This window comes from Rhinichthys klamathensis, unplaced genomic scaffold (genome assembly GCF_029890125.1).
Source record: "Rhinichthys klamathensis goyatoka isolate OS25496 unplaced genomic scaffold, OSU_Roscu_1.1 h1tg000123l_1, whole genome shotgun sequence".
In the NCBI taxonomy this organism is placed as follows: Eukaryota; Metazoa; Chordata; class Actinopteri; order Cypriniformes; family Leuciscidae; genus Rhinichthys; species Rhinichthys klamathensis.
Window position 1 is genome coordinate 5,870,897 of NW_026606660.1, and position 12,684 is coordinate 5,883,580.

Sequence of the window (12,684 nt, forward strand, 5' to 3'; positions counted from 1 at the left end):
TTTCTCATATATATTTTGCAGTTTGCATTGGCCTATACATACGTAATTACATTTACATAGAGAGAGTTAGATATAGGCCTATGCAAACTTTAAATCCAATTAATTACATGATGTGCCGATTAACAGTTGTGTGCCGGCTCTCACCGACTAGTTAATCTACTGAAGGAGTTCTCAACATCACTTTAAACACGGCCTGCCCCGAGACCACCTGTTTAAAGAAACAGAGGGTTGCTGAGGGTTTTTTTTTTTAGGCTGTGGTCTGTTTCTTGTCAAGCATTAAGACACCCAGGTGCTCAGTGCTGTATTTGTGCTCTGGGCTTTTGGACGCGGCTACAGTTCAGTTTGGCAAACTACTTCTTAGAGGTGTCAAATATCGAGAAGCCGTTTCAAATGCCAAGCTAAGCAAAAATCCTCCTCCTTTCTGAAGAAAATGTATGCTGTTCCATCTTGGCTGTTATTTTCGTATAATTAGTCAGGCTGTGGGTGAAAAAACATATTCTTTGCCCCACATGCTTTGGTAGTACTGGCTACCTCCAGGGTCCGTTCATTAGCGTGAGAATATACGCATCAGCTCTTTGTTCAGTTTGCAATTAGCCGTGTTCACGTTCGCATATTTTTACAAATCACTGATCCTTAATATGAAATCAGTACTAAATCCTTTTCTTTGTTAGTTTCTAAAAGCTTTATAAACTATGGTTGAACACCAGGATAAGCTCGCTATTTATCCAATTTTTAATGTTCCTAATAAACACTGTTCAAGCTGTAGCTACTTGACGTAATATTTCAGTCACACAAAACTGGATTTGTACATACAAACACTATTAAAGCTTGCTTGACTTCGCAAACACCACTAATAATCAAATTACACTCATCCAGGTGTAACATGTTAAATAACTGGCAGCATAATGCATGTTATGGAAACGTAATCTATCGATATGAAGACTTCCCGAGATTTCCCTGGAATTCAATTATGTGGTAATCGTAAGTTAGATCAAACCGTAAGTTAAATATGGAATACCTATATGTGGAGTCTGATTACAACCAAAATATTAAACATTTAATTCCCCTCCTGCATAATCAAAATAAAGCTTTTCCAAAGACATCAATCTAGATGGTCATTCAAAATTTCAATGGCATCAATGTATACTGGTCATTGAAGATTTGTGCCTGACACAGATGGCCATATACTCACATATCCCATCATGCACTGGGGCTCCATGCTCTTGCCTGGACTGTTCTCAGTGTTTATATCAGCACAGTCCGTTCTGCTCCGAGATCCTTATCAATCCGAGCTCTGTGAAAGACGGCTTTATTCAATAACTTCTGTGTAAATCACTCCACTATCGGCCACATCACTTCAAAACAGAGAGAAAGTATTTTAAAAGCCCGTTCTCATCTGTGACCCATTGAGAGCCCCGGACATGTTTATTAGATGGTCACATGACCCTCCATCCCACTGCGTTTGGCTAAAGAGTGGAGGAATCCTCCGAAGGGAGTCTCTCCTGGCCTGTTCCTAAACAGAAACATACAGAACATATACTTACTACATACGCAGTTCACTACGGGTTTTGCTCCATAATCCAGATTTTACAGGATGCATTTGATTTAGGGATGAAGATTTTAAAATTCTGCTCAATACCAATAAGTCATAAAAGTTTATTGCTATGGTTACTAAGAGAAAAATGTCTGAAAATGTGCTAAGAGTTATACTACACTGGCACTGCAGAAAATGCCTTTCTTAGTATTTTTTTGCCTTGTTTTCCAGTGCAACTATCTAACATTTTTAAATGAAGATGCATTTACAGTAACACTTTACAATAAGGTTTCATTTGGTAACATTAGTTAATGTATTAACTAACATGAACTTACCATGAGCAATACATTTGTTACTGTATTAATATTAGTTAATAATAAAAAAGCTGTTCATTGTTTGTTCATGTTATATGATTTGAATAATGTATTAGTAAATGTTGAAATTAAGATTAACAAAGATTAATAAATGCTGTAGAAGTGCAGTTCATTATTTTTTCATGTTAACCAATGTAGTTAACTAATGTTAACTACTGAAACCTTATTGGTAAAGTGTTACCACATTTAATTATGAACCAAAATGACAAGTTTTCTGAAAAATGTTTTCATCAAAATGAATTGAATTTAAGCTTGAAACAAGAAAAAATATCTGATAATGGGGTCAGAAAAACAAACAAAAGGAAACAACTTTTTAAAAGCATAAATTCATTTAATTTCAATTAGTCTCAATGTCATTTTGCTTCACAAGTTAATGTATCTTGATTTAAGAATGTTTGATATTCATAAAAAAATACTAAAAGAAAATCCATTTCGCAGTGTTTGTTCAAATAAATTAAACAATAAATTGTATCAATATGCAATATCAACAGTGTTATTAAATTATGAGTGTTTTTAAAGGTTAACTAGGTGAGATGCAAAAACAAAAGAAAAAGGCAATTGCATGAACGAATAAATATACAACACCGGCCGATGCTGATGAATAAAAAAATGGGTCCCACTTTATGTTAGGTGTCTTTAACATTTAAATGAATAATTTGTTACAATGCCCTCATTATGTACATACATGTTTCTGCATTGTACTTATTATAATTATACCTGCATGGAATTACACTGTTGACCGTTCTGTTACCTTTTAACCCCCCTTAAACCAAACCGTATCATTAAACCTGTCCCGAACCTTCCTGTACCTGTATCCCACCTCAGTAGTACCAGAAGTGGTTTGCAATACAACATGAACACAATAAGTACACTGTACTTATTTTTTTATGTAAAGCGTGACCAAAAATTCTCTAATACTGGCCAACAACTGATATGGTAGCGATCATGCCAACGCTATCTCACGACCAAGTGAGACCTCAATCTTACGAATTCTTACGATTTGACTAAACCCCAGTGAATGGTAGGTTTAGGGGCGGGGTCAGGGGTAGGTCATTTGTACGAATTCATACGAATTGGGCAACTCGTAATACGAATTGTACGAATTAGCCACCTAATTGCTGTGAGATCGGGTTGATCATGCACACTTAATTTCATGCACTCAGGGTCATATTTTTTTAGTTGAGAACCACTGAATAGGGGCCCTAATAGTTTACCTTCTTCTCTGCCAACCGCTGCTTACAGGAATCATGTAGAACTGTGAGGAAGGAGACGTCAAAAACCTTTTCACTTTTCCCTGCACAATGCTCAATTCAGCCAGTTATTCTTAGGAACAGACAACATGACCTTACACAGAGCTCTGCTTGTGTTTGTTCGGATTTGATATGTGACAGCGAGCCTGGAACCTGCAGATCGTGAACTCTTTCGGGACACGACGTGCTGGAAACATGAAAATCCAGACACCTGCTCAGGAGGTCTGTCCTTCTCCCAGTCTGCCAGTCGCACAAGCCAGTTGATTTAGCCACTGAGGTGTGAAGCTCCAGTTGTCTGCTGTTGCTGCGTTCCTCTACGTGAGTCACTTATGGGAAACTCGCACCCACATTGGGAAGAAGTGCTCGGGTAAAAGCGATTGTGCAGAACCAGGCAGCGAAGAAAGGGAAAGGCCGTCCCTTTTCAAGAACTTACTCATTTTATGAGCCCATAATTAAAGTCTTTTCAGCTTTTCCCAAACAACTTTCCACCCCCCTTTGAGACTTCATATTAGTCAATACCTTTCCCAATGATTTATGAGGTTGTTGCGAGAATCTGCTTTGTGTTTCAAAGCTGAGCCGGCATTTAAAGACACTAGTCATAATCATGACCTCAACAACATCAAATGTGAATGTTCAAGAAATTATATTGCTCACTTCGCTTTGAGAAAGAGCACTAACTGTTGCCCAGATGATTGCGATGACTTCATGGCATCGTGACGCTCCCGATTCAAGGGGCCAGACGCAACTGGAGACGACGTTCATCATCATTTCTTCCCCAGCTTCTCATATCTGTAGTCATACAGAAGTGCGTAAGATGTCTTAAAACAACAACTAATTCGTAATCAGAATGGAAAGTGACCCGTGCAAACCGTGCGGTTAATATCTGGCAGGCTGCAGTAGTCGTGATGTCCAAGGCTGACGGGAGCCACGGAGTCTAGTGAACATGGAAACGGATGAAGTTCGCAGGAAAGTCATGGTGAGACTTGGTGCATTTGAGCGCAACCTAATAAAAGTCTGGTGCAGAAAGTGCTCCGTTCATTACTCAAAGCCTTTATTGGGTCCCTGATGGAGCTCATCCAAATCTGGGATTTCAGCTCGTCTCTGAGCTGACGTCCCTGAAAAAGAACAGAAAAAAATGAAACGCACACACATCCATTAAAAAACATTTTGGCAATGGTATTCTTTCTAAATGGCCAAAATGTTCTTGGTTTGAAACGTTCTTGGTTATCCTAAAGTATTTAAGTATCTTCTACAATATATTCACCTGTGCAGCTTGTTGAGGACTTCATTTGACACATGGCAGAAAACTTTATGTATACATACAGTGCCTTGCGAAAGTATTCAAACACCTTTATTTCTTTAATTTTTTTCCCTTCACATTTTGTTTGTTAAAAAACCCCAGATCTGTTCCAACTGAAAACTGAAATAAGTATATTGCATTAGTATTCAAACCCTTAACTCAGTACTTAGTTAAAGTACCTTTACAGCCTCAAGTCTTTTTGGGTATGATGCGACAAGCTTTGCACATCTGCATTTGGGGATTTTCTGCCATTCTTCTACAGATCCTCTCAAGCTCTGTCCAGTTGGATGGGGACTGTCGGTGGACAGATATTTTCAGGTTTCTCCAGAGATGTTCGATTGGGTTCAAGCCCAGAATCTGGCTGGGTCACTCAAGGACATTAACAGAGTTGTCCATAAGCCTAGCATTGTCTTAGCTGTGCGCTTAGGGTCATTGTCCTGTTAGAAGGTGAACCTTCTGCCCAGTCCGAGGCTCTGAATGCTCTGGACCAGGTTTTCATTTAGGATATCTCTATACTGTAGTTTGCTGTGTTGAGCTTTTCTTCTACCCTGACAAGCCTCCCAGTCCCTGCCGCTGAAAAACACACATGATGCTGCTACCACCACTTTACTGTTGGGATGGAGTTGTGCAGGTGATGAGCAGTGCCTGCTTTCCTCCATACATGATGCTTCGAACTGAGCTTGAGCAGACCAGAGAATATTGTGTTGAGTCCTTTAGATGCTTTTTTTTTTTTGGTGCAAATTCCAAGTGTGTTTTCATGTGTCTTCACTGAGGCTTGAGTCTGGCCGCTCTGCCATAAAGCCCGTATAAATGCAGTGTTGTAGTGAAGTTCGTCTGCATTTATGATCATGGAGCTCAAACAGAGTTACCCTCAGCTTCTTGGTCACCACTCAAAGCCCTTATCCATCGATTGCTCAGTTTGCAATGGATCGATTTGCTCAGCTCTAGGAAGAGTCCTGGTTGTCCAAAACCTCTTCTATTAAGGTTTATACAAGTTTCTGTGAACCTTCAATGCAGCAGAATGTCTTCCCCAGATCTGTCTTGACACCATCCTGTCTCTGAGCTCTACAGGCAGTTATTTTGACCCCATGGCTTGGTTTTTGCTCTGATAAACATTTTCAGCTGTTAGACCTTTTATTGAGAGGTGTGTGCCTTTCCAAATCACACCCATTCAATTGAATTTGTGAAACTGGAATGCCCCTGAGCTAAATTTCAAGTGTCCCAGAAAAGGGTGTGAATACTTATTTCATGTTTTTATATTTTTAATAAATTTGCAAAGTTCACAAAGCTGTTTTTTGCTTTGCCATTATGGTCTATGGAGTGTAGACGCAGGAAAAAAAAATAGTTTAACAAGGCAGCAACATAACAAAATGTGAAAAAATAAGGGGTTTGAATTCTTTTGCAAGCCACTGTATTAAGTATATGTGTGTGTATATATCTATATATATATATATATATACACACTCACCCACACATACATACATATATATATATATATATGATCAAAAGTGACAATACAGATGATTACAATGTTACAAAATATATTTCAAATAAATGCCGTTCTTTTGAACTTTTCATATATATATTTCACAATATTACGGTTTTACTGACATTTTTATCAAATAGCATAAGAGAATTCTCTTAAAACCTTTATATATGTACAATATTGAAAAATCAAATAACAGTTTATTCTTAGTAATTATAAACATCTGAAAACCATTACTTGGGTGGATTTTTCAGTTTTGGTACTCAAATTTCTGGGAGGGATAGCTGGATATAAAATGTTTTTAAAAAATGAATAAAAGATGTAGCGAGCAGAAGAGAGATGCTTTCTACATTCTTTTACATTTCAAAACAACAATTACACTGTCTCTACTGGAGTCGTGCTGTTCTGTAGCCAGTTAAAGATTTCCATGTGAAACTCAAGTCTGTTTGCTGCAGGACACAGGCAACATTCCTCATTTCACATAGCGTCCAATAAATCAAACGCCCAATCGCTGCGATCACGACCCTTTCCTGCTCAGAAACACAGACACTGGGCTTTTGATGAGCGTCGGCGCTCCCCAAAAAATGACTGTCTCCAATTTTATAGCCACTGCCGTCTGTATGACAACACACTGAGCGCTTATGACAGACCCTCATCTGAATAGAGCAGATATTCATGGAATGAGAAAAATGCCATTAAAAGAGATGAATGTAATTACCATACAGCAGCCAATCAGTGTGTGTTTAATGCCTTGTATTCTGGGGATGACGGAACACAAAGATCCTTCCAGATGAAATTAAACTGATCAGTAACTCAAGACTGCGCTCAATTATCACAGCATCATCCAGACCAGAGGAATAAAACTCAAACGTGACATTTAATAACATACTGAGGAAATTGCACATTATCTGATACGCTGTTGAGAGGTTTTCAAACATGAACTGGCAGAGTGTATGATTATTATTTGTTATTTGTTTCAGACTCACCAGAAAGATCATCACTGGAGACATTAGATCAAATCCATCTTGCACTTGGATGACAAAAAGTCTGTGAATCACTTCTGAGATCATCTGAACAAAGAACAGTGGCTAGTTAAAGAAGCCCAGCTGAATTTGACCAGTGAAAGTAGTTCAAACTCAAACTCTGTTATATCATTTACTCACCATCGTGTTGATACTGTCGAACACAAAATGAGATGTTTTGAAGATGTTCGTTTCCCAATAAAATGGAGATGAGGTTTCACAGCTGATGTGGGGGAGAAGATTTTTAAATGCATTAAATGTTTGCTTTTTTTGCACATAATATAAATAAAAATGAATGCATATTAAAGGATCAGTTCGCTTCAAAATAAAAATGTTGTCATCACTCACCCTCAAGTTGTTTCATGAGTTTCTTTCTTCTGTTGAACACAAAGGAAGATATTTTGAAGAATGTCGTGACCAGACAGTTGATGGACTCCATTGACTTCCATAGTATTTGTTTTCCATACTAGTCAATGGAGTCCATAACTGTCTGGTTACGACATTCTTCAAAACATCTTCCTTTGTGTTCAACAGACGAAAGAAACTCATACAGGTTTGAAACAACTTGAGGGTGAGTAAATGATGACAACATTTTCATTTTGAAGTAAACTATTCCTTTAAATGCTAAAATGATAATATGGGGTTACTGAGGAAATCAGATACATTTTGAGCAAAGCTTTTAAGCTATTGTATGAGGAACAAGAACACGTTCTTTAAAGGGAAAGAAAGAGAAAGTAATATATAAAGACCTCTGTGTGACATTGCAAGTAACTAGTGATTAAAGTTGTGTTCAGATGTCTATTAGATGTTTCCAGAACTGGGGTTGTAAGACCTGAATGGATAAACGGGATGTTTGAGACACACAAGATGCGTTTAAAACACGTTTGCATATAGCAAAAAAAACACACAAAAAACTCTTTTTTTGTGGGGGTCTTTTTGTCTTTTTTTGGGGGGTGGGGTATTTAAAATAGGCGAGTTTATGCTTAAAACAAGACCAATAAGCAATTCAAAGGAAAAACAAGTTTATTTTTCTGACCTAATACATTGGGAGACAGTCATATTTTCTTGTTTTAAGTAGAAGCTTGTTAAAATTATAATTTATATAATAAATTATATAATTTATAAATTATAAAACAAGGTTATTATCTTAAGTCATTTTCCTTCTCAGATAAATGTATCTTGATTTAAGAATGTTTAGATATTTATAACATAAGACAACAAGACTTTTTTTTTTTTTGCAGTGTAAAAACCTCCAGACACTGAATTTTAATGAGTAAAAGTTTGAAAAACTGTCAAATTATCTATATATATATCTATAATTATCATGCATATCAAACAGATCCCCTCAGTTTCCAGTGTTTGGTCATGAAGGTAATGGTAATGGGATTAAAGGTGATTACATGTACCTGAGTCAGAGAGCTTGTGTTCTGTCCCGTCTCTCATGTGCAGCTGTTTATTTCCACAGTTTCTTTCTGTCCCGTCTGTCAGCTCTCATTAGAGCGCGGGCACTGCCACTGTAAACCCATCCCGCCAACACAGATCCAGTGACGCATGTCTTTTATCACTCTCCGCTGCTCAATGCTTCGTTTATGTGTGCACATGCATGCACAGTTTACATAACACTCATGTTCCCCTTCACACGGGACAGACCTCACAGCTCATGCGGGTCGCCATGTTCATTGATGATCATGTACATTCAGGTTAACACTTTCTAAGAGACCTGCAACTTGTCCTAAATAACTGTATTCACGCGAACAACACATTACAATACTCGTGTGCATCAACAAGAAATGAAAACAAAGATTTCCAGATATCACTGTGCAGGAAAGAACTTTCCATGAATGCTTGCAGTGTTGGGCGTGCATGTTAATGCATCATACTTATTAAAGGCATAACTTATAACTAGGCCATAAATTAACTTTGACGTTCCAATGAAACATGACAGCTGTAATTTCATGTTTATTCACATTTGACAGCAAAAGCTCAAAGTGTGGATGCTAGAAAACAGGTCCGAATGTCTGTTAATATAATTCATCTGGCAGAAGCGTATGAATAATAAACAGTTGTTGAACACTGCAAACACACAATACAGCAGTGCCATGCTTTATTGAGCTTAAATAACTTCGCTTTGCTTGCGGTTGATAACCATAAACGCTTCAGGTTTGGGATAAAAAGGATCCGCTTGGATGGTTGAAAGGTTTACAGAAGAAATGTAATTTGGGAGCAGGGGAACATGATGTAAAGCAGGTGCTTATGATTTCATATTCATAAACAAGCAATATTTCTTCAGTCTAAATTCCCCAGCGGAGCTTCCTGAAAAGATTGCATTACAACACTAAACACATTTGCTCATTGCATCTTTAATGTTCTGAAGCCTGTATATATAATGCATTAAAACAAAACAAAATATTTATAATGTATCATAATCAGATGTTATCTTAAATGATTACAACCACACACCACAGATACTAGACTCGATTTTCTTAAGTGTTGCTTGCACGTGCAAAACTCGCTGCCATGGCTAAGGTTTTTATATTTACTTATATTTCACATTTATTAAGCTTGACTGTAAACAAAACATTCACAGTAACATTATAGCTGATTATTGGCAGTAACCCGAGTGAATGTGCGCGAGACTGACTGCACTATTGTGTGGCTTTCACAGCGATCTGGAATGAGAATCATTGCTTTCACAGATAAGCAGACTCTGGTGTCCTGTAACTCAAAGCAGCGATGACCCGACAAGCCCCGTATCCGGCCCGTGGAAGCACAAGCTGTGACAGGACGCACCCGTGGGGTTCTGCTCGTAAAGGACGGCCCGCGTGTGGCAGTGACGCCAGGGGTCCGGGGTCACAGCGAGCACACACTGCTGGGGAACAGGTACTTTCATGGTTAACAAAAGAGGACTGAATCAAAAAGGAGATTTCAGTGCCACATTTTTTTGGAGGAAAAATTGCTTTAATAAACCAATAATCCACAGGAGGCTTGTTACAGTCATTTCATTTAGTCTGAGTAAAAGCATGCGGCCAGTAACTAAAAACTGCTTTTATACAACGTGTTAAAGTCACCTGTTCCATAAATAATTTGATGTCTTGCAGTTGTTTACACTATAAAAAAAATCAATATATCTTAGGCATCATCATCTTCATTATTATTATTAATAGTAATAATAGACCAAATAATTTTTTATATTTGACAAATAATTGTACTATTTAACATGGGTGTCTTGCAGCATATTGTGGTTGTTTCCATTGTATAAAAGCAATCAATCTTAGGTATTATTATTATCGTTAATAATAATAATATTTCTCTTTTATTATTATTATAATTACTACATATTGTGGTAGTTTCCACTGTATAAAAGCAATACGTCGTGGGTCTCATCATCATTATTATTAATGATGATAATAATAATTCATCATTATTAACTAACTATTGAACATTGGTGTCTTGCAGCATATTGTGGTTGTCACTACTATATCCACTACTACTATTACTAATAATAAGGGGAATGGGAAATGATTTTAAGTGCATTAACCCTATAAGAACCGCGGCTGCAATGTGTCAAACGTGTCAATCGCTATTGATATTGATTAATAATCGTGTTCAAATATTGAGTAACTTTGTTTTAGGCACATTGTGTGAATGAAACCATGTTAAAAATGGTATGAATGAAAAGGTTTTCAGCATTTAGAACCTGTCATAATTAACAGCAAGTCGTGTTATAAAAATGTCCCGTGTTAAATGCAGATCTGACAAGCTGAACAGAGTTGATGTGAACAGACAGGACAGGATCCTGGAGTCGGGATGTTCCCTGTAACGGCCCCTGAGGTGGAGGAACGTTAACTCAGTCAGCAGACGTGAGCGAGTGTGTGAATAATAAAATGAAATAAAAAGCAGGCTGTCCGATCGCTTCAGCTCCCATAAATCCCTGTCCATCTCCTGCGAAAAGCTCTGGGATTTCACATGGCCGAATTTACGAGGATCTACACATCAATACGTCGAGCTTACGGCGAACACCTTGAAATATCATAAAGGATTTTACCGTGGGACGTTTATAAGGTGCTGACAGAAAAATGTGCACACATTAAAGGCATTGGGACGGGACATCAGTATTATCTGTTTAAACGCAACAGGTCAATACATGAAGACATCAAACTGGATTAAACTAAAGCAGAGTCGATGACAGACGAGTTAACAGGCCTGTAGGAAAGGCAAACCAGCAACTTTGCTACTTTTTCTATTGCCTATGACGGTTCACAGTGGAATACTAGCATACTATATACTGCATACTTCAATAGGATAATATAAAATACATTTAAAAAATGAATGAATGAAATAAGTGGATTCACATTGAACTAATATAGCCTACATAGTGAAACTTTGACATCATATTATACACTCACCGGCCACTTTATTAGGTACCCCATGCTAGTAACGGGTTGGACCCCCTTTTGCCTTCAGAACTGCCTCAATTCTTCGTGGCATAGATTCAACAAGGTGCTGGAAGCATTCCTCAGGGAGTTTGGTCCATATTGACATGATGGCATCACACAGTTGCCGCAGATTTGTCGGCTGCACATCCATGATGCGAATCTCCCGTTCCACCACATCCCAAAGATGCTCTATTGGGTTGAGATCTGGTGACTGTGGAGGCCATTTTAGTACAGTGAACTCATTGTCATGTTCAAGAAACCAATTTGAAATGATTAGAGCTTTGTGACATGGTGGAAGTAGCCATCAGAGGATGGGTACATGGTGGCCATAAAGGGATGGACATGGTCAGAAACAATGCTCAGGTAGGCCGTGGCATTTAAACGATGCCCAATTGGCACTAAGGGGCCTAAAGTGTGCCAGGAAAACATCCCCCACACCATTACACCACCACCACCAGCCTGCACAGTGGTAACAAGGCATGATGGTTCCATGTTCTCATTCTGTTTACGCCAAATTCTGACTCTAACATCTGAATGTCTCAACAGAAATCGAGACTCATCAGACCAGGCAACATTTTTCCAGTCTTCAACTGTTCAATTTTGGTGAGCTCTTGCAAATTGTAGCCTCTTTTTCCTATTTGTAGTGGAGATGAGTGGTACCCGGTGGAGTCTTCTGCTGTTGTAGCCCATCCGCCTCAAGGTTGTGCGTGTTGTGGCTTCACAAATGCTTTGCTGCATACCTCGGTTGTAACGAGTGGTTATTTCAGTCACTGTTGCCCTTCTATCAGCTCGAACCAGTCTGGCCATTCTCCTCTGACCTCTGGCATCAACAAGGCATTTCCGCCCACAGAACTGCCGCTCACTGGATGTTTTTTCTTTTTCGGACCATTCTCTGTAAACCCTAGAGATGGTTGTGCGTGAAAATCCCAGTAGATTAGCAGTTTCTGAAATACTCAGACCAGCCCTTCTGGCACCAACAATCATGCCACGTTCAAAGTCACTCAAATCACCTTTCTTCCCCATACTGATGCTCGGTTTGAACTGCAGGAGATTGTCTTGACCATGTCTACATGCACTGAGTTGCCGCCATGTGATTGGCTGCTTAGAAATTAAGTGTTAACGAGCAGTTGGACAGGTGTACCTAATAAAGTGGCCGGTGAGTGTATATATGTGTGTGTGTGTGTGTATATATAAATATATATATAATAAATATAATTCTTAATTTATAATTATATAATTAAAATGAATAATTCAATAAACTAAAAAGACTTCTAATCTTTAG